We start from the raw sequence: 24,660 nt of genomic DNA on the forward strand, positions 1-24,660 counted from the left end.
AATAGAAGTTCGCTGATTATTTATTTATTTATTTTATTTATTTAAACTAAACAGTAATAATGTTGCTAATATATTATGTAATTTATAAAACCGTATTAAAATAAACTATAATAATACTGCGTTTATGTTATATAATTTCGGAAACTATATGAAACCAAATGTACGAAGTTGAAGATCAAACTAAATTCTGAAATTAAGTAAGTTATGGAATGTTTAAATTATTGAATGGAATATTATCTCAAGTAATCAAAGAAAACAAATTTTAAATGCACTCAGTAACTTTTAAACAGCGCAGGTAATAGCATTACGAATTATAACTCAGTTTTTCACATTGTTTTAAAGAAAATACAGACAAAAACAACGTTGAATCACACGATGGTTCCAGTAAATGAAATAAATGATTACATAGACTATTGCTTTCTACGTTGTCTGTAATATAGACAATGCAGAAAGCAATAACGAAACATAACCGGCCCTCTATTATTAAGTGTTGATGTATAGCCGCAGATCTCAGTTGACAAGTTAATTGTTTTGTTTTTCTTTTCTTTCTTCATTCAGCACAGTGATCGGTGTTCATGTCCTCGGCTCAGATCGCAGCTGGATAATCTACCCCCGTGTCATTTGCACACTATTCGTGAAAAGCAACTTCTTTACAGAATACGTTCACCTCGAATGCGCTGTAGGTGTGGATATCGTTCATAATGCCTTACACGGCAACACTTCTGTCAATATGTGCTCACTGTTATAGCGGGTTAGATGTTCGCTTCAGTTGGTAACGATGTGTAGTCTATTACAATGTGCATTTGTGAAAAATAGTGATATTCAATGATAATACTGTACATTAACATGTTGTCAAAATGCTTGATTCAATAACTTAGGTTAAAATCTGCATGATCCATCCTTTATGCCAGCGAAGTGAACGCATGTCGTCTCCAAAATGGTAGGAAAATGTCTCGAAACAATGTCTGTGTAACTTGGTCCAAAAGCCTTTTCATAAAATATATAAACGTCAACTGCTCCCTAGGAAGAATTCCCATCATTTTCTAAGAGTGATTTTTTTCAGAAATCTTACTTGACTAGAGTTCATAATTAACTTCGGAGTAATTTCATCTGTTGGTTTTCTATTTTTGTTGCAAATTAAGTTTTTTTCGTTTCCAATGTTTTCTAATAAATATATTCTTTCATTATTTGTATATTCAATCTCTCTTATTGTTCTTATTGTTTCTTATTGCCTAAATTCTGGGATGGACGTGTTGTATGTAGATTTGAATCCATTGTTATTTTAAGATTCATGAAATGTCTACTACAGCTCTTTCTGTTTTATTAAATTTTTTCATTAATATATAAGCTGTTTTTGATATTGATGCAGATCGCTTTACATATTACTAATGGTTTACAATAATCTTGATGAGTTTTATTTACTATATTTTTTGTAAAAATTTATTTTAGTACTTCTGATTCCGATTCTGCAAAGTAGAAGTATTTGCAGATTCCTTTTGTTTTTGTCTTTTTATATTCCCGTTAATGTGAAGTATCCTTTTTCATGTTTCAATCGTGCACTATTTATTTTTTCTTAATAAAAGTAATTTTTAATTCTGCTTTTCTAGTTTTGATATATTATTATAGTTACATCGTAACTTACTCTTTAAAACCTGATTTACAAATTGTTTTAAAATATTATATTATGTTATATTTCTATAGTTATTTCAGTTTCAGACATGACTATTATATTTATATTTTTCTCTTTTAATTGTTTGTCGAATTCTCTTTCTCTCTCTGAGTCAAGCCATTAAATTTTATTACATTCTTGCATAATTCCAACCTTTTTTTTTAGGATGCTTTTTTTTTTATTTTGTAATCTGTCGAACTTTTGAGAATCTAAAATATCGGTAAGCAGAAATTCGTCGAAAATAATTCACCGAAAAATAGAATATACAACGAAAAATTCGAGCAACAAATAACACCTAATAATATAATTAATCGAAAAACTTAATTCCCGAAACTAAAATAATCGATAAAGCAAGTGAATAGAAACGCAATTCTATTCCCCGAAATTCCATAGTTCTCGAAATATCACTATTGATCGAAACAAAAAATAATCAAAAAAAAAAAAAAAATTCACGAAAAAATGAACTGGAATGACTTTTTCAAAACAGCTATTAAAGTGATTGAGACCGAAAATATTTTAGCAATATTTAAATCACGAAATGTATTATCAATTGCTGTAACTGTCACATTCTTTAATTAATTAATGATGAATTTGCACGGAACCAAAAGGACAGAATATCTCTATATTAGTCTGGCACCTTTCTTTCTAACTTCTCCATTTAGGGAGGTCTACCCGTAGCTACGCTTCCGCCAATATACGTAGCTCTCGAGATCATTAGTGCAAGCTTCTCACCACAACAGGAAGATTCCATACAGAAGTCGAGGATAGTCCAATTATAAGTTGAGCAGTAGTGCTAGTAGAGCTTTTAGTAATATGCGCAGCTAATAGCTCCAAAACAAATTATAAACAAAATAATAATCTGTTCGTTAGCATACTTTATACAAACTGCAGAGCTACACCGTTTTCTGTGCCACACACACACACACACACACACACACACAAAATAAAATGAGAGAGAGGGATAGTGATATACAGATAGAGATTAATCCAACACTAAGACCGAAAATCATAGGAAAAGGATAAATATTGATTATAAATTAATGATAGATTATGTTATTATATAAATAATAATAACATAACCCCCAACTCCAACCCTCATTTCCTTTAATTTTATGTCATCGTGTTATATTCGGTATATGGGTATAATAACTATCAAAAATAATAAAGAATAAAGCATTTACATATGTTAGCAAAAGTAGTACGATACGTAGACAAGTATTTGCTTAATCCAAATGCAATTTAAAAAGATAAACTTCAGAAAAGAATTAAATATCCCCATTGTATATTTGTAGTGCAATTTCATTTGGAAATCTCTTATTCTAATGCAGCATTTGTATATCACTGAAGGTTTCATTTGTTTCTTTATAAATAGTCTTACATCATAACCAAAATCACGTATTTTTTCGCTTTTAAAAACCGTAAGAGGTAATCGATTTTGTTTTAGCAGTTTTCCCAGCTGTTTTAAGAGAAACGATACCCTAGAGAATATTTTATATTCGAGATCTTTACTGATAGAAGAAGAAGAATTAGCGATTGGGAATGTGACATCGAGCAATGCAGTGCACATAATCACTTTATTTAGTGAAAACGCACAAACGTTTAATATTTACAGTGGAAGTACAAGAGAAAAGATACATTTTAAATGTAATGCATTATTTGGATTTAAAAAGCTTTAAACTAATATGAAAGTAGAATACATGCGGAATATCTAACAACAATACCGCTTTGGAAAAGAATTATATCATAAATGAAAAATAAACACCATTTTTCAAAATATAAAAACTGAACCTCGTAGAATTACTATATCTATCAGTACCGAGAAACCTAAAACAAGTAATTTTTGTATTTGTTTTAACTTAAAGTAGCTTTGTCTTATAATTTGTAACTGGAAATTGCTTCGTGACATTTCACAAAATTCGAACAATAAAAATAGTCCTATTATAATCAATTACTCACCCACCAAATTTAAATTTATAACAAATGTATGAATATATACTTAGGATTTACTAAAGCCCTTTCGTGCGGGAAAACCAGCAGAAACTAATAATAATAATAATAATAATAATAATAATAATAATAATAATAATATAATAATAATAAGAGAACTGAGGCGACGTGGAAAATCTTACTGGAGATTGCAACTATTGTGTTTCAATCAAATCCACTCAACCAGAAGGTTATAATTAATTTATCGTTTGGAACATGTTTTTCTTTATTTTGGAACTGAAATTAGCCCGATGTAAACCACAGCGGAAATCATAAAACATGCACTCATGAGCCAAAATATTATAACAACTTGCCTGCTAACGTGTTGGCCTTCTTTGACCTAGATGAAGCTTGAACTCATCTTGGCATTGACTCCGCTAGACCACGAAACGCGTCCTGAAATATTCTAGACCATCTAGAACAGTGCTTCCCAAACTTTTGGATATCAGGACCCCCTTGGAAAAATTAAAATATTTGATAGCCCCCCCCTCGAAAAAAAATCGCAATATAGACATATAGTATTATAATATTTATTGCATTTATATTCAATACAAAATATACACAGCGAATATTGTAAAAATCAAATGCAAATATTAATTTTTAGCATCTTACATACACATTTGACATGTCACATTATCTCATATTTTTATATACATAGATATATTGTTATTGTACATTTGCAGTACAAGCACATGAAACGTAAAACGATTAGTAATAAAGAAAGAATTGAAAACATAAAAGAAGTTTCATAACAATTTAATGTGATGGACGTGTTTCAATACTGCTATACCAGTATCAGGTGAAATATTTGAAACTGCAATTCTTAGATTTCTGTTTTGAAATGACTCTTATATGAATTAGAATATATTTCCTAATATTCATTAAGCGCCGAAATACGCAGGAAGCAAAATATTTGAACCCGCACCAATGTGTGATTTTTTCCATTAAAATATAAAAAATAACAAAAAAGAAATAATAAATAATAAAAATTAAATACGTTTCTTTTAAGATAAAAAAATCTACTTAGTCTTAAAACATTTTCAATTTGTTTTCATTATTTCACTGCACCACCTCAGCAAAACCTACGGTCCCCAAGGGGGCCGCAGCTCACAGTTTGGGAAGCGCTGATCTAGAATAGACCAGCGGTTGCTGCGTTCTACGAATGCGCGATGGAATTGAAATCAAAAGAATTAGGCAACCACATGGAATGCTTGGATATACTCTTATAACCATGATTACATAATGCGAACATGGGCCATTGTCTTGCTGGAAGAGTCCCGATCCATCGAACTGCATTGTTAGCTTAAAATTCGAACAGAACTTAACCATTATTTAAACATTATTTAACCCTTAGAGCGGATTATCTGACTCTTAGCACATGATAAGGATACCGTGTGCTAAGAGTTTGACAATCTGGAAAGTGTGTGTAGTGTTCGACATATAACGAAAGTCATCTACTTCCTAAAGAATTACTTTTGTTATAATATTTTACATAGCTTATTCCATACGACTTAAATCAAAATTGAAATGTCAAGACAACATTTTAGTAAATTTTTACCAAATACTAAATTTTATTCAATTCATCTGTTCAGAGCGGAATAATTATATGTGTATGTATATATGTACAGATAAAAGAAATTTAATATGTGCATAAACATTTTTACAAACGTATCTATAAAAGATGTGTTTGTAAAACGCATCTTTTGAAAGACCTAGGTTCGAATTCTGCCATTACGTAAAGATGAGTTAGCCGGTCTCATACGGGGGGGGGAGTTTAAGAACCTCTCAAAAGTCGGGTTTTTTCATCCCACAAGGGCAAACTGGCCCCTTAACACACATTTACAGACATAAAATGTCACCTTTAAGAGGGATGTAGCAGAGAAATGGCAAGCTGGCCGTATTCAATTGCCTAAAACTATCCTAATCAGGGGACTCAACCCGATTTGGATGAAAGAATTAGAAGAATGGATGAAAACAAGGATCGGCCTTCTTGGTTGATGAGCCATTTCGGTGAAAATGGCATTCAACTGAAATACATTTCTATATATTGCTGATAATATTTATATTATAAAAAATTAAAAAACAAGTGAATTTTTCTAATTATTAAATACAGCTTATTTACACGAATAGAATATACGTACAAAAGAAACAAAAATTATGAAATTAAATTTTTTTTTATAATAAAAAAATAGTTTAATGAGACGAATAAAATTTAGCTGAGAGTTCCAACCCAATGGTTTGAACTATTTGAATTTAAACTTTTGATGCCAACAGTTCAAACTAAACGGTTGAAATGCAATGGGCCGTGAATGAGGAGCGGCCTAGTGATGCATTTTGTTTCAAAAACTTCCTTTAAATTTAGATTTTAGTTATTGAAAAATGAATTATAGAATAGACCCGAACTTAGCTAAGAAATTAATAATACGACGACAAAAATGTTTCAAAAACTTCCTTTAGATTTAGTTATTAAAAAATGAATTATAGACACTTAGACAAGAAATTAATACGGTGCCAAAATTATAAAAGTTGAGAAACAAAATCATGAAATAGGTGATTTGAACGGAACAAATCAAATCATACGTTAAGATTTTATATTTAAGTTAATATATAAATAATATGGTGTTTAAATTAAAATGAAAATTTAACTTTAAATCTTTAAAAACTCCTTCAGTTAAAATATAATTGAAATAATAAAAAGTAATGATTATTTTTTATTTAATAAAATACTTAGGAAAGATGTCTTAAGTATGGTTAAGTACTGTTAAAGATGTGCGCGATTGCTAGGTGCTTCCATCTCGTTGAGTGGCGAAGGTTGTACCAATTTAAGCTTTCATTGGGTCGCAGTGTGAATTCTTTTCCATGTGACAGTCTTGACATCCGGGACTAGAATGACCATCTGCTTCAGTTCATAACATCTCTGCCGAGTACTTCTATTAATGAAAGAGACTTCATTTTTTTTTCTTTATTCTTTACGTTCATCACGCCTGTTTCCAACATTAAACTCGATCGTTTCAGCTGACTACCTCTGAAAAGAAGTTTTCGTTTTTGATTGTGGCTATGAAATAGTTTCCATGTTGACTTGCAGTTTCCTACCGCGCTTCATTGACTTCTCTGCAAGCGCTGCTGTAAAATATGGATTCTCTCGCTTTATTTGGAATAAATGAGCTTTGATTGCTTGGCATTCTTAACGAAATAAAAACTATCTTTGCACGTATTACAAAAAACACTTCGATTAACTATTGCAGCACAAGTCTATTGGAAAGTTAAAGAAACAATTGTGCTTTGAATTTAAATATGGCTAACGAGACTATTTAGCTACATTTTCGACCCCCCCCCCCCACTCTCTTCTCCATTTTTTCCACTCGAACGTAATTTTGTAACTGATTTAGTAACGATAAAATATTTATTATGTTAACCAGTTTGCAAAAAAACTTCTTCCTTTGTGGCAAAGTGTTAAAAAGTTAAGTATATAAATGAATGTAAACTACTCTTTTCATAGGAAATCATTCATTAAATATAAAACTTACATTAAAAATTGGATAGAATATAAAATTAAATTAAGATACCCTTTAATAATATACATACGTCAATTACATCAGCTTTTTCATTTAAAGAAAATGGAAGAGGAATAAAGGGGGAAAGAAGGAGAAAAAGTCCTTTTTAGGATTTCCAGGGTAACAAATAGCAATGCTGAACCGAGGAAGTAAACTGAGGTTCGGCTGTTGCTGTTATCCTGGGTGTGAGTTTTTGAGTTTGCTCCCTTGGGGTTTTTGCCTTAAGGGAGCACCTTGAGTCTCCGGGGAAGGTGTTCTCCGGCAGGGCCCGCTGAGGGGTTCTTGTCGGTGAATTATTTTCCTCGGAATTTGAGCGGTTCTGCTCAGGAGTCGGGGAGCCCGTTGGGGTGCTTGAACGGGGCGGCTGACACTGAGTGGAACCAACGCTGAGCGGTTCTGCTTAAACGGGGAGCCCGTCGGGGTGCTTGGACGGGGCGGCCGTCAATGAGTGGAACCAACGCTGAGACATGGACGGTCTTTCGCCCACTATGGAGTGGCCTAGAGATCGTCCGATTTTTTGAGATTTTACCCTTTACTTACTAATCAGGGTAACAAATAGCAATGCTGAACCAAGGAAGTAAACTGAGGTTCGGCTGTTGCTGTTATCCTGGGTGTGAGTTTTTGAGTTCGCTCCGTTAGGGTTTTTGCCTTAAGGGAGCACCTTGAGTCTCCGGGGAAGGTGTTCTCCGGCAGGGCCCGCTGAGGGGTTCTTGTCGGTGAATTATTTTCCTCGGAATTTGAGCGGTTCTGCTCAGGAGTCGGGGTGCTAGGATGGGGCGGCCGACACTGAGTGGAACCAACGCTGAGCGGTTCTGCTTAAACGGGGAGCCCGTCGGGGTGCTTGGACGGGGCGGCCGTCAATGAGTGGAACCAACGCTGAGACATGGACGGTCTTTCGCCCACTATGGAGTGGCCTAGAGATCGTCCGATTTTTTGAGATTTTACCCTTTACTTACTAATCAGGATTTCCAGGGTAACAATTGGCAATGCTGAACCGAGGAAGTAAACTGAGGTTCGGCTGTTGCTGTTATCCTGGGTGTGAGTTTTTGAGTTCGCTCAATTGGAGTTTTTGCCTTAAGGGAGCACCTTGAGTCTCCGGGGAGGGTGTTCTCCGGCAGGGCCCGCTGAGGGGTTCTTGTCGGTGAATTATTTTCCTCGGAATTTGAGCGGTTCTGCTCAGGAGTCGGGGAGCCCATCGGGGTGTTAGGATGGGGCGGCCGACACTGAGTGGAACCAACGCTGAGCGGTTCTGCTTAAACGGGGAGCCCGTCGGGGTGCTTGGACGGGGCGGCCGTCAATGAGTGGAACCAACGCTGAGACATGGACGGTCTTTCGCCCACTATGTAGTGGCCTAGAGATCGTCCGATTTTTTGAGATTTTACCCTTTACTTACTAATCAGGATTTCCAGGGTAACAATTAGCAATGCTGAACCGAGGAAGTAAACTGAGGTTCGGCTGTTGCTGTTATCCTGGGTATGAGTTTTTGAGTTCGCTCCCTTAGGGTTTTTGCCTTAAGGGAGCACCTTGAGTCTCCGGGGAAAGTGTTCTCCGGCAGGGCCCGCTGAGGGGTTCTTGTCGGTGAATTATTTTCCTCGGAATTTGAGCAGTTCTGCTCAGGAGTCGGGGTGCTAGGATGGGGCGGCCGACACTGAGTGGAACCAACGCTGAACGGTTCTGCTTAAACTGGGAGCCCGTCGGGGTGCTTGGACGGGGCGGCCGTCAATGAGTGGAACCAACGCTGAGACATGGACGGTCTTTCGCCCACTATGGAGTGGCCTAGAGATCGTCCGATTTTTTGAGATTTTACCCTTTACTTACTAATCAGGATTTAAAGGGTAACAATTAGCAATGCTGAACCGAGGAAGTAAACTGAGGTTCGGCTGTTGCTGTTATCCTGGGTGTGAGTTTTTGAGTTCGCTCCCTTAGGGTTTTTGCTTTAAGGGAGCACCTTGAGTCTCCGGGAAAGGTGTTTTCCGGCACGGCCGCTGATGGGTTCTTGTCGGTGAATTATTTTCCTCGGAATTTGAGCGGTTCCACTCAGTGGTCGGGGAGCCCGTCACTGAGTGGAACCAACGCTGAGATATGGACGGTCTTTCGCCCACTATGGAGTGGCCTAGAGATCGTCCGATTTTTTGAGATTTTACCCTTTACTTACTAATCAGGGTAACAAATGGCAATGCTGAACCAAGGAAGTAAACTGAGGTTCGGCTGTTGCTGTTATCCTGGGTGTGAGTTTTTGAGTTCGCTCCCTTAGGGTTTTTGCCTGACGGGAGCACTTTGAGTCTCCGGGGAAGGTGTTCTCCGGCACGGCCCGCTGAGGGGTTCTTGCCGGTGAATTATTTTCCTCGGAATTTGAGCGGTTCTGCTCAGTGGTCGGGGAGCCCGTTACTGAGTGGAACCAACGCTGAGACATGGACGGTCTTTCGCCCACTATGGAGTGGCCTAGAGATCGTCCGATTTTTTGAGATTTTACCCTTTACTTACTAATCAGGATTTCCAGGGTAACAATTAGCAATGCTGACCCGAGGAAGTAAACTGAGGTTCGGCTGTTGCTGTTATCCTGGGTGTGAGTTTTTGAGTTCGCTCCCTTAGGGTTTTTGCCTTAAGGGAGCACCTTGAGTCTCCGGGGAAGGTGTTTTCCGGCACGGCCCGCTGAGGGGTTCTTGTCGGTGAATCATTTTCCTCGGAATTTGAGCGGTTCTGCTCAGTAGTCGGGGTGCTAGGACGGGGCGGCCGACACTGAGTAGGACCAACGCTGAGCGGTTCTGCTTAAACGGGGAGCCCGTCGGGGTGCTAGGACGGGGCGGCCGTCACTAAGTGGAACCAACGCTGAGACATGGACGGCCTTTCGCCCACTATGGAGTGGCCTAGAGATCGTCCGATTTTTTGAGATTTTACCCTTTACTTACTAATCAGGATTTCCAGGGTAACAAATGGCAATGCAGTAGCCAATGAAGTTTTAACTGAGGCTCGGCTATTGCCGTTACCCAGCCATGACTGCAGCTTTTTAGCTCAATAACACTCCATCCACACAGATTTACTTCATTCAGATGACGGGATAAAGAGTCAAAGACTCAGTCCATCGCCCAGTTCTTATAAGAAAAATGGAAGAGTTAATCTATCGTGAGATGCGGTGATTGATTCATTCAATCCAACCAATACCATCGGAGGGTAATGGATGGCAATGTTGTAGCCAATGAAGTTTAACGAAGGTTCGGATGTTGCTGTTACTCCCCGGGGCGCTGAGATTCGAGAGTTATGAGTACGCTCTCTTAAGGTTTTTGCCTTAAGGGAGCAATTTGAGTCTTCGGGGAAAGTGTTCTCTGGCACGACCCGCTGAGGGGCATTGTCAGTGAATGCTTTTCTTCGGAATTTGAGCGGTTCTGCTCGGTGATGGCGTGTGGGTGGAAGGCCATCACTGAGTGGAGCCAACGCTGAGATGGACGGTCTTTCTCCCACGATTGAGTGGCCTAGAGATCGTCCGAATTTTTAGAGACGGCTTTACCTTTAAATGTGGCAATGCTGTAGCCAATGAAGCTGTAACTGGGGCTCGGCTATTGCTGTTACCATTCTGCCATGATCAGAGCTTTAATAGCTCAATAACACCTTATCCTTACACTGTCATCTACAGATAACTGGGAAGATGAAATGCATTCTTGCTTCGCCCTTTTAAGCCAGTCCTTAATATAAGGCTTAAAGGGAAGAGTTAAATCGACCGTGAGATGCGGTGATTAATAATACCTTTTGATGGCAATGCTGTACCAATCTAGTTTTTTTTCAGTCAGTGAATTTGAGTGACGTTGTACACTCTGAGCATAAGCTACTTGCTTATGCCAAATAAAAATAGGAAGAGTATACGATGAACAGTCACATTCACACATTCACGCATTTGACCAACACGGTCTTTAATCTTCTCTTCGTTGTCGCTGTTTCAACATTGGCCAATTAAAAATATCAAAAGATAAGAAAAATATTAAAACATAGTATCCGTTAATAAAAATTAGATCGGCGTTGAATTAGTTTTAGTAAATTTCCTAGTAACTGTGGAAAATTCTTATTCAAGAATGGTTTTCTAGGTATTCTCCGGGATTATCTTAATGTTTAGAAGCATTAATGATTAAGATGATTGGTTTTGGGCTAGAAGAACTACGCCCGAGAAACTAGGCTATGAGACGAGTGCAGTGTGACGGTTAAGTGTGTGTGCGTGTTGTCCTACTTGTTTGTCGATTTTGTGGGAGGAAAAATCGACGGTTCTACTTTAGCAATTAATTGTTAATTGTTAGGTGTAATTTTAAGTCTAATCACTGAAGTCATTAGGCTTATAAAGTAAATTTCATGCGATCACCAGTGATTAGTGATTAGATAGATTAATACGTTGTATTTAACTAAAATGAATGTGTAAATTATTTAATAAATTACAAAATTAAATTATGTTTATACTAAGCATTAGAAAAATTAAGTAGGCACTGCCTAACGCAGAAAATTAGGCAGGACTTAGAATAAGCATGCAGAGTAATATTTGATTTAGCCAAAATCTACCAAAAGTATTGTTCTGTTAAAAGCTTTGCAATAAATGTGATCGATCATTTATATTTGGTCTTTTTTTTTACATATTAGGAGTTCATTCAGCTCACGACAGTTTCTAGAATCTTTCTAATGCTAAAACCCTTAGTGACCTCCGTATTTTGACGTCACACTTCTCCGACTCCATTCGTCTCTTTCACAGCGTGCATAGACAGCTCCAGCCAAGAAAACCCTAAAGAGAAAGCTATCTAAAGTACTTTTACCAGCTTTTCCCTCCAGAGGGCTAAGGATAGGATGAGGTATAAGCACGTGAATATGTGGAACATAGCATCCCTATAGAAGTTAGTTTCATGGCGCTCTGACTCACTCTTCCAGGATTTTCTGTTGTTTACGAAATAGAGAGAGACATTTTTATCAGAACACACCCGTTCGTGCAGAATATCTCAGCGGACGGGAAGGCCAGCTAAGCAGTTAACAAGAATATTGCAGTTGACTGGATAGGAACCGGCAAACAAAATCCCAGTCATCGATACGCCTCGCGGAACTTGGCTCAATAGGTCATTTGACCACGTCCCGAACTAAGGCGTAAGGCTATGAATGGCAACATCTCGCATCTCCTATACTTGTCACAGCGCTTCGCATTCTTACCGATAGTAGAAAATAGAAACGTCTCGAGCAGAGGTCGCTCGAAGCAGTTAATCCTCCTTTTGTGATGTGTACGGGATCATTTTGTGCTGCAGGACCTTTCTAAGAAGTTTTTCTTACTTCCCCAAGTAACGGGAAGTAGAACATACAGGAAGTAGGTAACGAAATATGAATAATAAATAAATCCTCCTTACGTGATTTTTACTAATACATGAGCAATTTTATATTACTTTTGTATATTGCTTTTATAATCCTTATAAGGACTGGCTTAAAGGGGCGAAGCAAGAATGCTTTTCATCTTCCCCGTTATCTGTAGAGGACAGTGTATGGATAAGGTGTTATTGAGCTATTGAAGCTCTGATCATGGCAGGAGGGTAACAGCAATAGCCAAGCCTCAGTTAGAACTTCATTGGCTACAGCATTGCCATTCATTACCCTCCTTACTTTTATATTTATATATATATATAATTTATTTGTGTTCATATATATATATATATACAGGGTGTTCGGGATAAATTTGACAGTTTCGTAAGGAAAAAGAAAATCTTCTTTGTATCTATTAAATTTAATGAATTGACAAAAAAACATTACAGGCAGAGTTAATTACAATACTATCAACAAGATTTACTCAAAATAACCACCCTTAGCATCGATAACAGCTTCAATTCTGCTTCGGAACCTCGAACAAGCTGATGCTACAGTCTCCCTGGGAAGGGCCGCAAAAACTGTTTTAATTTTATCCATTAACTGGGATTTTGTATTACTGGAAGTGCGATTGGTGTCTTTTTCAACTGCGCCCCATACAAAATAATCCATGGGGTTAAGGTCTGGGGAGTTTGGAGGCCAAACATTTGGACTGGTGAAGTCGTAGAAATTTTCAGACAACCATTTTTGACTTTTCCCAGAGGTGTGGCAAGGAGCCGAATCCTGCTGCCATACATACGGCCTACCATTGGCTACCCTTGTTATCCAGGGCTTGACTACAGTTAGCAACTCCACGAACAAAGCCCGAATTCCAATGCCAGGGTTCTTCAACACCTGTTCCTGCAGATTTGCGAGGAATTCTGCTGTACGAACGCAATCAGATCGTCTGCTAGGGATCTTTCTTCTTGCTACATCCTCGTAGTCACCATTGCAAGTCTCTAGTTCATGCCTGATTGTTTTTACTGTATTCAGGGAGCATTGGGCAGCAGTCGTAATATCCTTATTTTGATGGCGGGCACGAATCATCATGATACAAGTTATTCTCTTCCATGATTCAGGTGGGTTCCAGCTATCCATCCTTTCTGACATCTTGTATATGAATGAAGAAGGGTCCAAACTTTTAAATGAAGAGAAGTGTGTGTTAATACATGTAACTTACGGAAAAATATAATTAATTATAAATATGTCAAATTTATCCCGAACACCCTGTATATATATATATATATATATATATATATATATATATATATATATATATATATATATATATATATATGTATGTGTATGTATGTATATGTATTTTAATACTCCACAAACAAGACCTAGAGAAATATAAGGAAATTTTAGTAATCGGCGATGTACACTCTTATCGTGGTTGCCACGAACAGAGATCCATGTATATGTATAACAACAACAACGTTACTGGCTTGCTGGGTGAAGCATAAAATGCTTTTTATTTTCCCCTTTATCTGTGTGGAGAAGCTTGATGGGGGAGGTTGTGAGACTTATGCTCGCACTTTGTGAATTGTGGAGTTAGCTCTGTTCTGCTGAAAGCAGGATTGCCTTGGGTCTTTTGTGTTTTTGATAGTCATGTTCACTATAACTGGAAGCTTGTCTGATTAGTGGATTGGGATGAGAATGTGCCTTGCTGAAGAACTTTTCCGCATGGTCATGAAGGAGAGAACGGATGTCAGGGGTTCCGGTTTCTCTGTGGATCTGCGTGTTTCTGACGAACCATGGGGCGTCTAAGATCATCCGCAGGCATTTGTTTTGTATCCTCTGTAGTTTCTGGATGTTAGATTTGGATGTGTGACTCCATGCCGGGGATGCATATGTGATTACAGGTCGAATTACCATCTTATATAATAACAGCTTGTTGCGTTTATCCAATTTGCTGTTGCGATTGATCAGGGGATAGAGTTGGGCTATGGCTCTGGATGTCTTTGTGCCTATGAGCTTGATATGGCTGTTGAAATTTAGCTTTTTGTCTAGCTGTACTCCAAGGTATTTGGCTTCTGCCTGCCATGGTATCTTTTTTCCAAGAAGTTCAATATCATCTTGGATGAATGCTTTGCGTCTGGTGAAGAGTATAGCTGAGCTTTTGACGGGGTTTACTTGTATCCTCCAGTCGGAGAACCATTTCTCTAGCTTTGTGATGGTATCCTGGAGACGACTGATGGCCAGGTGTGGGCGGAGAGATCTTGTCATTATGGCTGTGTCGTCTGCATATAGGGCTGTGATGGTAGTCCTCAGGTTCTGTGGAATGTCAGCCACGTAGATTGTGAAAAGTAAAGGAGCCAAAAGAGATCCCTGAGGTACTCCTGCCAGGATTTTGCGCCTAGTTGAGATGGTGCCATTTATTTTTATCTGCATGGATCTGTCAGTGAGGTATGATTTTATTAGACGGGTAAGGTTTGTTGGTATGTTGGCCTGAATGAGTTTATAGAGTAATCCTTGATGCCATACCTTATCAAAGGCCTTGGCAATATCCAGAAAAACTGCAGCTGTGTGAAGGTTCCAGTTGTATCCTTGAGTGATATGCTCCACTATTCTGTGTATTTGTTGCACTGTGCTGTGCATACGGCGGAAGCCGAATTGTTCGTTTGGGATTATTCCTAATTGGTCTGATTTTTCTTGTAGTCTTGAAAGGATAATTTTTTCAGCAATCTTTCCCAGGTTGGAGAGCAGGCTTATTGGACGGTAGCTTTGGGGGAGTTGCGGATTGTTTCCTGGCTTTTTTATTGGTATGATGTCTGCTGTTTTCCATGCAGAGGGGAAGTGTTGTATCCTCAATATTGCATTGGTTATGTTAACCAGGTGCATAATAGCCTTTCTAGGAAGTAATTTGATGATTCTGTTAGTAATTCCATCTGGCCCTGGAGCTTTTTTATTGTTTAGATGTTTTATGATGTTGGTTATTTCAACTGGAGTAGTGGGGGTGATGCTGGCTGGTTTGTCTTCGGACTGATTTAAGGTACGCTTGACCTGCTGGTGGACTTTATATATGTGGGTGATGTTTATATTATCATATGACGGGCTGCATTGTTTTTCTAGATTTTCTGCTATTGCTTTTGCTTTTTCTTTATCCGTGTGCGCCGTTCCATGAGCAGTTTGCATGGGCGGTAGGGGATTGTGTTTAGTGCGCAGAATCTTCAGAAATTTCCATATTGTGTGATCTTCTGGGTTGAGTGATGATAGTTTATTGTCCCAATCCTGGTTCTTGTGGATTTGAAGTGCTTTTCTGACTTGGTTGTTCAACTTGTTCAGAGTTTTCTTGTCCTGTGGGGCTCTTGTGTTGTGATATCTTTTCCTGGCTTTGTTTTTTGTTCTGATGAGGTCCATTATGTTTTCTGGGAGCCGACCGGATGGGTGGTTGGTTGCGGTTTTGGTGACTGTTTCTAGTGCTTTTTTAATTTGGCTTGTTAAATTGCTTATTGCTTCATCTATGTCTTCTTCTTTGTGGATGATTGGTACAGGACCAATGTATTCTGGTAGGATTTTAGCTAGCCTATCCCACGATATGAAGGTGTGCTGGTGGGCTAGTTGATCTTGCGTGCCAAGTTTGATCAGTATTGGGTTGTGGTCGGATGATAGTTCGTTGAGCGTCTCTAGTTTGTATTGATAACTGATGTTTCTAAGGATAGCTACAGGGTGTTCGGGATAAATTTGACAGTTTCGTAAGGAAAAAGAAAATCTTCTTTGTATCTATTAAATTTAATGAATTGACAAAAAAACATTACAGGCAGAGTTAATTACAATACTATCAACAAGATTTACTCAAAATAACCACCATTAGCATCGATCACAGCTTCAATTCTGCTTCGGAACCTCGAACAAGCTGATGCTACAGTCTCCCTGGGAAGGGCCGCAAAAACTGTTTTAATTTTATCCATTAACTGGGCTTTTGTATTACTGGAAGTGCGATTGGTGTCTTTTTCAACTGCGCCCCATACAAAATAATCCATGGGGTTAAGGTCTGGGGAGTTTGGAGGCCAAACATTTGGACTGGTGAAGTCGTAGAAATTTTCAGACAACCATTTTTGACTTTTCCCAGAGGTGTGGCAAGGGGCCGAATCCTGCTGCCATACATACGGCCTACCATTGGCTACCCTTGTTATCCAGGGCTTGACTACAGTTAGCAACTCCACGAACAAAGCCCGAATTCCAATGCCAGGGTTCTTCAACACCTGTTCCTGCAGATTTGCGAGGAATTCTGCTGTAAACGCAATCAGATCGTCTGCTAGGGATCTTTCTTCTTGCTACATCCTCGTAGTCACCATTGCAAGTCTCTAGTTCATGCCTGATTGTTTTTACTGTATTCAGGGAGCATTGGGCAGCAGTCGTAATATCCTTATTTTGATGGCGGGCACGAATCATCATGATACAAGTTATTCTCTTCCATGATTCAGGTGGGTTCCAGCTATCCATCCTTTCTGACATCTTGTATATGAATGAAGAAGGGTCCAAACTTTTAAATGAAGAGAAGTGTGTGTTAATACATGTAACTTACGGAAAAATATAATTAATTATAAATATGTCAAATTTATCCCGAACACCCTGTATGTCAAGTACATCTGATCTGCCATGAGGGCTGTAATGAGTGTGCTCAGTGGGTCCTGCTACCACAACTGAGTTAAGTGTTGAATAGTTGTGTAGTATGCGACCACTTCTGTTGTTGGTGGTGCTGAACCATGCTGTGTGTTTGGCGTTCAAGTCACCTACTATGATGGTGGGGTCTGTGGTGCCGAGGACTGCATCCAGGTCTGTTGTCAGTAGAGGATTGCTTGGTGAGTTGTAGGCAGCAAATATCTTGAGGCTTCCAGCATTTTTTGTGTGGACTTGTATTCCTGTGGTTTCCAGGTTTGTAGTCTGTGGGTTGGATATGGCATTGTGGTGGAGGTATGGTTTGATGTAGATGGCAGTGCCTCCCCCTCTGGAGCTGAGTCTATCCGTTCGGTGTATTGTGTATCCTCTCACTTTTGGGTTGTTGGCAGGTTTTAGGTGGGTCTCGTTGATCAGCATTATGTCCGGATTGTGTCTTTGTGCGAATTCCTGTAGTTCTAATGTCTTGTTGGTGAGGCCATTGGCATTCCAGGCTGCAATTAGAAGCGAGTTAGGTTTTACTTTTGTTTTATTCATAGTTGAGTGCTGTGAGTATGGAATGGGTTCCTTGCAGGAATCTCTTTGTGGAGGATGGAGTTGGGTTTGTTCTGCTGAATTCCTGGAGCATAGTGGCTAGCGAAGAAGTCAGTATTGCTGTGATGTTGGAGCCTATTTGATTGCTTTGTATTGTGTCCTTTGGGCGAGCTGCTTCAGCATAGGTCTTGGTGGAAGGTTGAGCCCTTTCCTGACTTTTATGGCTTGGGTTTTGATGGTTTGATGACTGTGCAGCAGAGATGCTTTGATTGGTGGTCCAGATAGGGGGAGGTTGGACGGGTCTTGTAGTTCCGTGATTTCTGGGATGGTGGCTGCATCCTTTATAGTTTGCTGGGTGGGGACCTCCACAGTTGGCACATTTGGCTGGTGTGGTTCTTGCTTTTGTGAATGTAATGGTTTGATGCTTCTCGCCACACTTCAGGCATCTGAACTCGGCTTTACAGAGTCTTTGGGCATGGCCAAACGTTTGGCAACGATGGCATTGCCCTGCTGATGCCCTTTTCCTGAGTGGCTCTGTTGATATTTTAAGTCCACAGACTGCAGTTATGTCATAAATTTGTCTTTGAGTGTTCTGTATCTCAACCAGTACTAATGGCATTGGTTGTTTATCGGATCTGTACATCCGGCTGACTTTGATAGGTGATAGGCCCTGCTGGGTAAGGTCAGCCGCGATCTCCTCGGAGGTAATGCCTTCTGTGACACCTCGCAGTACAACCTTTAGATTTCTTTCGCTGCTTAGTGCGAAGGTGTGGTACTGTAGTTTGTTGTTATCCATCATTTTTGTTATTCCTCTGTAGTCTGTGACTGTTGTTGGTTGAATTTTTACACCTTCGTTGGTGTTTTTGGCCCAGGAGTATCCAATTTGATGTTCTCTTAGGTTTCTTGCAACTGTGGTCCATTTTTCCTTTTCACGGAGAATTACCGGAGGGACCTTTTCCCTTTTTTCCGGGACTGTTTGTGAGGTAGTTTCGTTTTCCACATGATCTTCCTCGATTCGCCGTCTCTTGCCCGTCTGTTCACCTGTGAAGACCGTCTGACTGGGGCTCTCGGGCAGGGAGATGGATGTGTCATTGATCTCTTCCACTTCGCTGTCCATATCATCGGATTCTTCCGGTCGGGTGTACAGGTTTAGGAAACCTGGCCATTCAGTATCAAATTTTTTAAGCAGTAATTGAAACAATTTTAATGCTTGTTCTTTGTTTAGATGCTCTAGCAGATCAGTAATATTATCCATGTCTGCTTTATTTGTTGTTATATCTAGTCGGTAGTGATCGGAAAATTGCTTATGATCGCAATTAGAAATCCCGCAGGTCTTGAGACCTGCCAGCAGAAATTTTGCAGAGGATATTGCAGATGGAAAGGATTGCCAGCAATATCGAGCGATTAGCTAAATGTACAAATCAATATTTCAGAAAATGAAGAACGCTTACCTCTATATATATCATATAGGGGGTAGTGGTAGTGAAGATGGCGTCTCGCGTGTTAGTGTTGTGTATTTTTGATGGTGAATTATATGATATAATTCACCATCAAAAATACACAACACGAAACACTAACACGCGAGACGCCATCTTCACTACCACTACCCCCTATATATACCCCCTATATGTGTGTATATATGAACACAAATATATATATATATTATACAATTAAAGTTTTGGTGTATTTGACTGATAGATCAACATAATATATTCAGAGCTATTTTGATGTATACTGATTACACAGTACAGAGTTTGAATTTAATATTACAGTAAATCTTTTTAATCATGAAACTTAAATTTTCTTATGGTTTCCATACATAGATACACAAACACTGTTTTAGTTTTCATTTATTACAATACAGAATATAATAAAAATTATGATGCGTTTGTAATAAATAAAATTACTTGCTTTAGTTTGTTTCTTTTTCTTCTTTTTAATTTATATATAAACATTATAATAATGGCTAAAGTGTGTTTTTGTTTTAAAATTTTTATCAGATCGTACGTTGGATAGGTCTACGCTGTTAGCCTAGTGGCTGTGCGCTTCGCAACCATATTCATGGGGAAGCAGTGTCCTAAGTTCGATTCCTGTCGGAGAGGTGAGAAGCTGACGGATCTTCCTCGGCCATAGCCAAATCATCCGGTCTTGGGCGAGAACATAGGGTTTTTTCCCCAGTTTATCCTGGGGTTTTTTCATCCCACAAACAGGCAAACGGGACCCCGTGAACAGACAGGCAGCCATAGGATATAGTACGGCAAGGAAGGTAATGGGAAACCACCTTGCTCGTAGTCACTTCCCTAGTATGGTAGCATAGCCTCCCCTACCATCCGTATGGATGAAAGGAAACTAATCATCATCACATTGGATAGGTAATTAATCAAAGAGTCAATATCGACCTAGTTCTATGTACTTTATACCAGGGATCGGCAACCTTTTCAGACTCGCGGGCCACAAGCATGAAAATAAAATTCAACCAAACTCATCACGTAAAAACAAAGTAATATAGTTTATGCATCACAATATGTGTGTCTCCCTGCTTAGTATGACGTTTGTGATTATTTTCCCTTAGCCAAATTATCTAGATCCACTTTATAACTTGAAGTGCAAATTCGAATCGAAGCATGTAAATGTTCATCAGTCATTCGAGAAGAAAATTTATTTTTTCTAAAACTCATGGCAGAAAACGGTTGACTCGCGCCAAGTTGCACGGCGATATCATGAAGTATAACTATAAAATTATTTTTAATTTATTATTTAAAGAAATCAACATACGGGCCACATGCCATGTAAGTATGGTCGACCTTTTACGAGCCCCAAAAATGCACGTTTGGGACGCTTGCGGGCCGCCGGTTGCCAACCCCTGCTTTATACTATTAATCGAAGTACGATGAAGTTCCTTATTCCTAAATGAACAATCGCGAATAGAACTGCATCCGGAATGAAAAACGGTACTTTTTACAAGGAGACAATCATACAACAGGCATTTGATGGATTTAATCGGAAATATTGTTTCTGTTCAATTCTTGTTGTTTGTTCGGCGACATGAATGGATCGAATTAGTGCCATATAACTATCTATTCCATTCGTGCCACAGTGTTGTGTAGTTGTAAATTTGTATAAACTTTTATTATACAGAATTCCATTTATTCAGTCTGTGTGTTTATCGGCTTTTCTCTCCTTGTCTAGCTGTGCCAAATGCTTAGATTACTTTGTATCTGACACTAACGAAGTTTTTTCTTTCCGATATTAGTCTTTCGTAATTCTTGTCTTCATTTCTGCTACAATTACTCTCATCAGAAGTGAAAGTCCTAACAATGTTTACACACTTTCTTCGTGATTGTATTTTTGCCGGGACTTCTCACGCTTGTGTGATACCGAAAGGTAAGACAACTCGAAAAGGAGCTGAGTTCTGTTTTTATTACTTTAAATAATATATTTCGAATCTGAGAAATCACATGATCATCTTTTGGTGGTCTCCATAATCTCCTTTAAAACATTCCGAGGTAGCGTTTGGTGAGTTTTTTTTTTTTTTTTTTGATATATCCAATAGCTCATATTCTTCAGAAAAAAATATTTTTATAAATACAAAGAACATTCTAATGTTTTTTTTTTTGAAAGAATTTTTACAAGAAATGCCATTTAATGAATAAGGCTAGGGAAGTATGCTCTCAATAATTATGCTCTCAGATTCGGCTGTTGTTTGTCAGGAAGGGTTGTTTAGAATATTTACTTATGGTGATTTGATATACTAATACATGTTCAGACCGATTTGCAGTTTTGAAGGATGAAAAATACGAGTTTTCGGGAAAAAAAGTCTGGAAAAGATTGGATAAATGACCTTTGATTCAAAAGCTCTGATAACACAATGTCACGTACAAGATTCTAACCCACGTGTTTCCATCTAAAGGGTCTCGTCGACACCAATGGAGGCCCTATGAAAAATGTATCGATATTAAAAATAATTAAATTAATTTTAAAATGGAAAAAAGTAAAATAAACAAAACTTTCTGTTATACTTGCGCACTAATTTTAAAACACGTCAGAAAATGAAATCCCAAAGAACCAATTAAAAATGAAGCTATTCAAAGGAATACGCATTACATGAGTCCCGTCCCTATTCTCCAGTAATATCGCCATCTTAAACCTTCAGCATGTTACAATTTCTCATATCAAAGAATACTAATATAGTCATATAAGTTCTTTTTGAAAACATGTCCATGATATACTTTGAGCAATTGTGTTATAAAGTTCCTTTACTAGTAGTTTGAACTACATATCGACAGCCTATGCAAGCGTAATACTGCGATATCATTCTGAACTAATCACCATGTGAGGAAAAACGCCTTCAATATTTCATCCTTTCCTAGTTCAGTGATAATTTTCAGCAACGTACCACTTTATATTCATTAGAATTCATTTTGTTTCATCCATTTTCGATTTAGTAATAACCTAAAGCGAAACTAACAACTCTACTTATAATATAAATGACATTACTTGGATATTCTTGGTTAGTGGTTTCATTTTTTTATAACTAAGACACTGACATGACAGGAGAAGTTTTACAAGAGCCCATCTTCTAAAACAAACGACACTACACCTTTCATAGAGTTGTAAATAAATTCATGCCGGGAGGGATAACACATTACCGGGTGTAAAGTAGCGGACTTAGCTTTAGAAGTAATAAATTAACATGGATTTCCGTGCTAATAGATGCCTTAATTATCATTGTGAAAATGGCTTCGTCCACTGAGCCTGCCTAATCGCAATAATCCAAAAGTGGATGCGTTTAGCTCAGCAGTTATTTTATCAAGATATTTAATCATCTTCTGGATATCATATTAGCTATTCAATTACCGAAGGATAAATGAGTAAAACAAAGAACTGTGCCTTCCATCAAACGAACTCCAACGATACAGAAGCACATTCGGTAACATCAGCTGCTGTGAATCTCATCAGCTGATAGACTTGACTAAAGTTTATTCTACAGAAGAGGGCAAATCGAATTACACGACTTCAAAACAAATGCTTGCTTTGTAGATGCTACCAGGGTGTAAGCACCTCATCATTTGCTTCAGTTTGACAAATGACTAAGAGGAGGAATCTAATTACGCAAGACAGCTGTGAGTAAATTTACGGATTATTAGTGACGCTTTACAGAAGTAGGGGGGGGGAAGAGAAAATGGAGGGCGGGCAGTGGAAACTGCTCCAGTAGCTGGAGATTTTGTTGGCGTGTAGCATATAGAATTCAATCCAGAGGGTAATTGCTAGGCGAGCAATGCTATTGTAATTTGATCCTTCGATATTTGTTGAACTGCGAGTGGATTCTCTTCAGAGAACCGCGACTGTTCGCATTAACACACACGAACTGAAATCTTTCTCTCTCTCCTGAATAGGTAAGTGAACATTAATTGCTATTTTTGTTGTTTTATTTACTGCGGAAAAGGTTCATTTGTTAAGTATCTAGTGTATATAAAGTATTCAGTATTCAATGTAATGAATTTTGATCACCTAACTAAACTAATTTTTAACATGGGATTTAAATGATTACGTTGGACTATTTATATGCTTTAAAAGGGATTGTAATCAGTACACATATAAAGTTCAGTATTGTTTCGATAGATGGCGCTCAATCATTTCATTGCTTCTCTGTATATAATTCAGAAGATTTATATTGCGTTTTATAAATTAAAAATGAAATTGATTTTTTATATTTATATTACATCGATTTTATTTGCGAAATATTTACAAAGTTAAATAGTTTTCATTAGAAGTATTTCAGATAAATATATTTAACAATGTTACTGCTGTTCTTTAGTTTGAAAATCCTGGGTTCGAACTCCACCCCCACGATTCAAGAAAACTTTCAGTAAAAAAAATTTCAAATTAAAGTATGTAGTCTCATGCCTATGTTATTATTGTTGTCGTTTTTTCCTTTTACAAAACAAACAACCCAGCCGGAGAACGCACTATATTAATAGCTTTAATACATGGTCCCAACTCTTTGATGCTTCTTAGTAAAATCCAAATAAGCAAAACCAAGTAGTAATGAAATCTGCCTTGGTAGTGACACTATCGTTACACAGAAAGGTAATAAACACGTCCTAGAAAATGTGGTTATTGAAAGGAACTTGTCAACTCACTTTTATCATGAAAAGCAGTAAAAACGTAGTCTGAAGACACTCTTGTATGCTGGCAAAATAATAGTAAATGACTGCAGGATTTGATGTGTTACTCATTGTGACCAGTTAGAACAGTTTATTTTAAAAGCGTAAAACAGAAGTTGAAGAGAATGAACAAAGCACTAGCTGTTAATAAAATATAAAAAAATCCAGCTTCTAAAACTTGCATCTATTTCAAGGAAAAAAATGAATTCAAAATTCACACATTTTATCTCTATATACCCCCAATTTTTATCTGTTGACTCTTTTTATCTAATTTGTAATTTTTTTCTCCAACACTGACTATTTCTACTCCCTTTTTCTCAATAATTTCATATTTTTTTTACTATTTGTTTTTCATTATTGTTTTTTTTTTACTTTTTTCCACAACACGAGCACCTGAATATCCACATGCTTCGCATATATTTCCGTGTGGGATTACATCTTGATATTCACATTAGTATTATGCATATTTATTCTACGAGTGTTTTTCGGGTGTGGTGTATGTGCTTGCTTTATACCACCCATTTCGAATCTGTATTTTCGCAGCTGTTTACTACAGTGGTCCTTATTTCTAGAACCTGAAGCATTTTTGTAGTTCAGTTGAAAAGCCCATATACGAGCTCGTAAATATTTTAACGATGTGGACAGGATTCGAACCCAGTATTTGCAACGAAATCGGTCGACTACGGACTGATATCTGGAGGCTGAGTCTAATGCTGAGCTTTCGTATCGCGATACAGAATTTTGCATTCACATTAAATTCATTATTTATTATAGC

Source organism: Typopeltis vanoorti, chromosome 11 (genome assembly GCF_054136105.1).
Source record: "Typopeltis vanoorti isolate ZY-2024b chromosome 11, IOZ_Tvanoo_1.0, whole genome shotgun sequence".
In the NCBI taxonomy this organism is placed as follows: domain Eukaryota; kingdom Metazoa; phylum Arthropoda; class Arachnida; order Uropygi; family Thelyphonidae; genus Typopeltis; species Typopeltis vanoorti.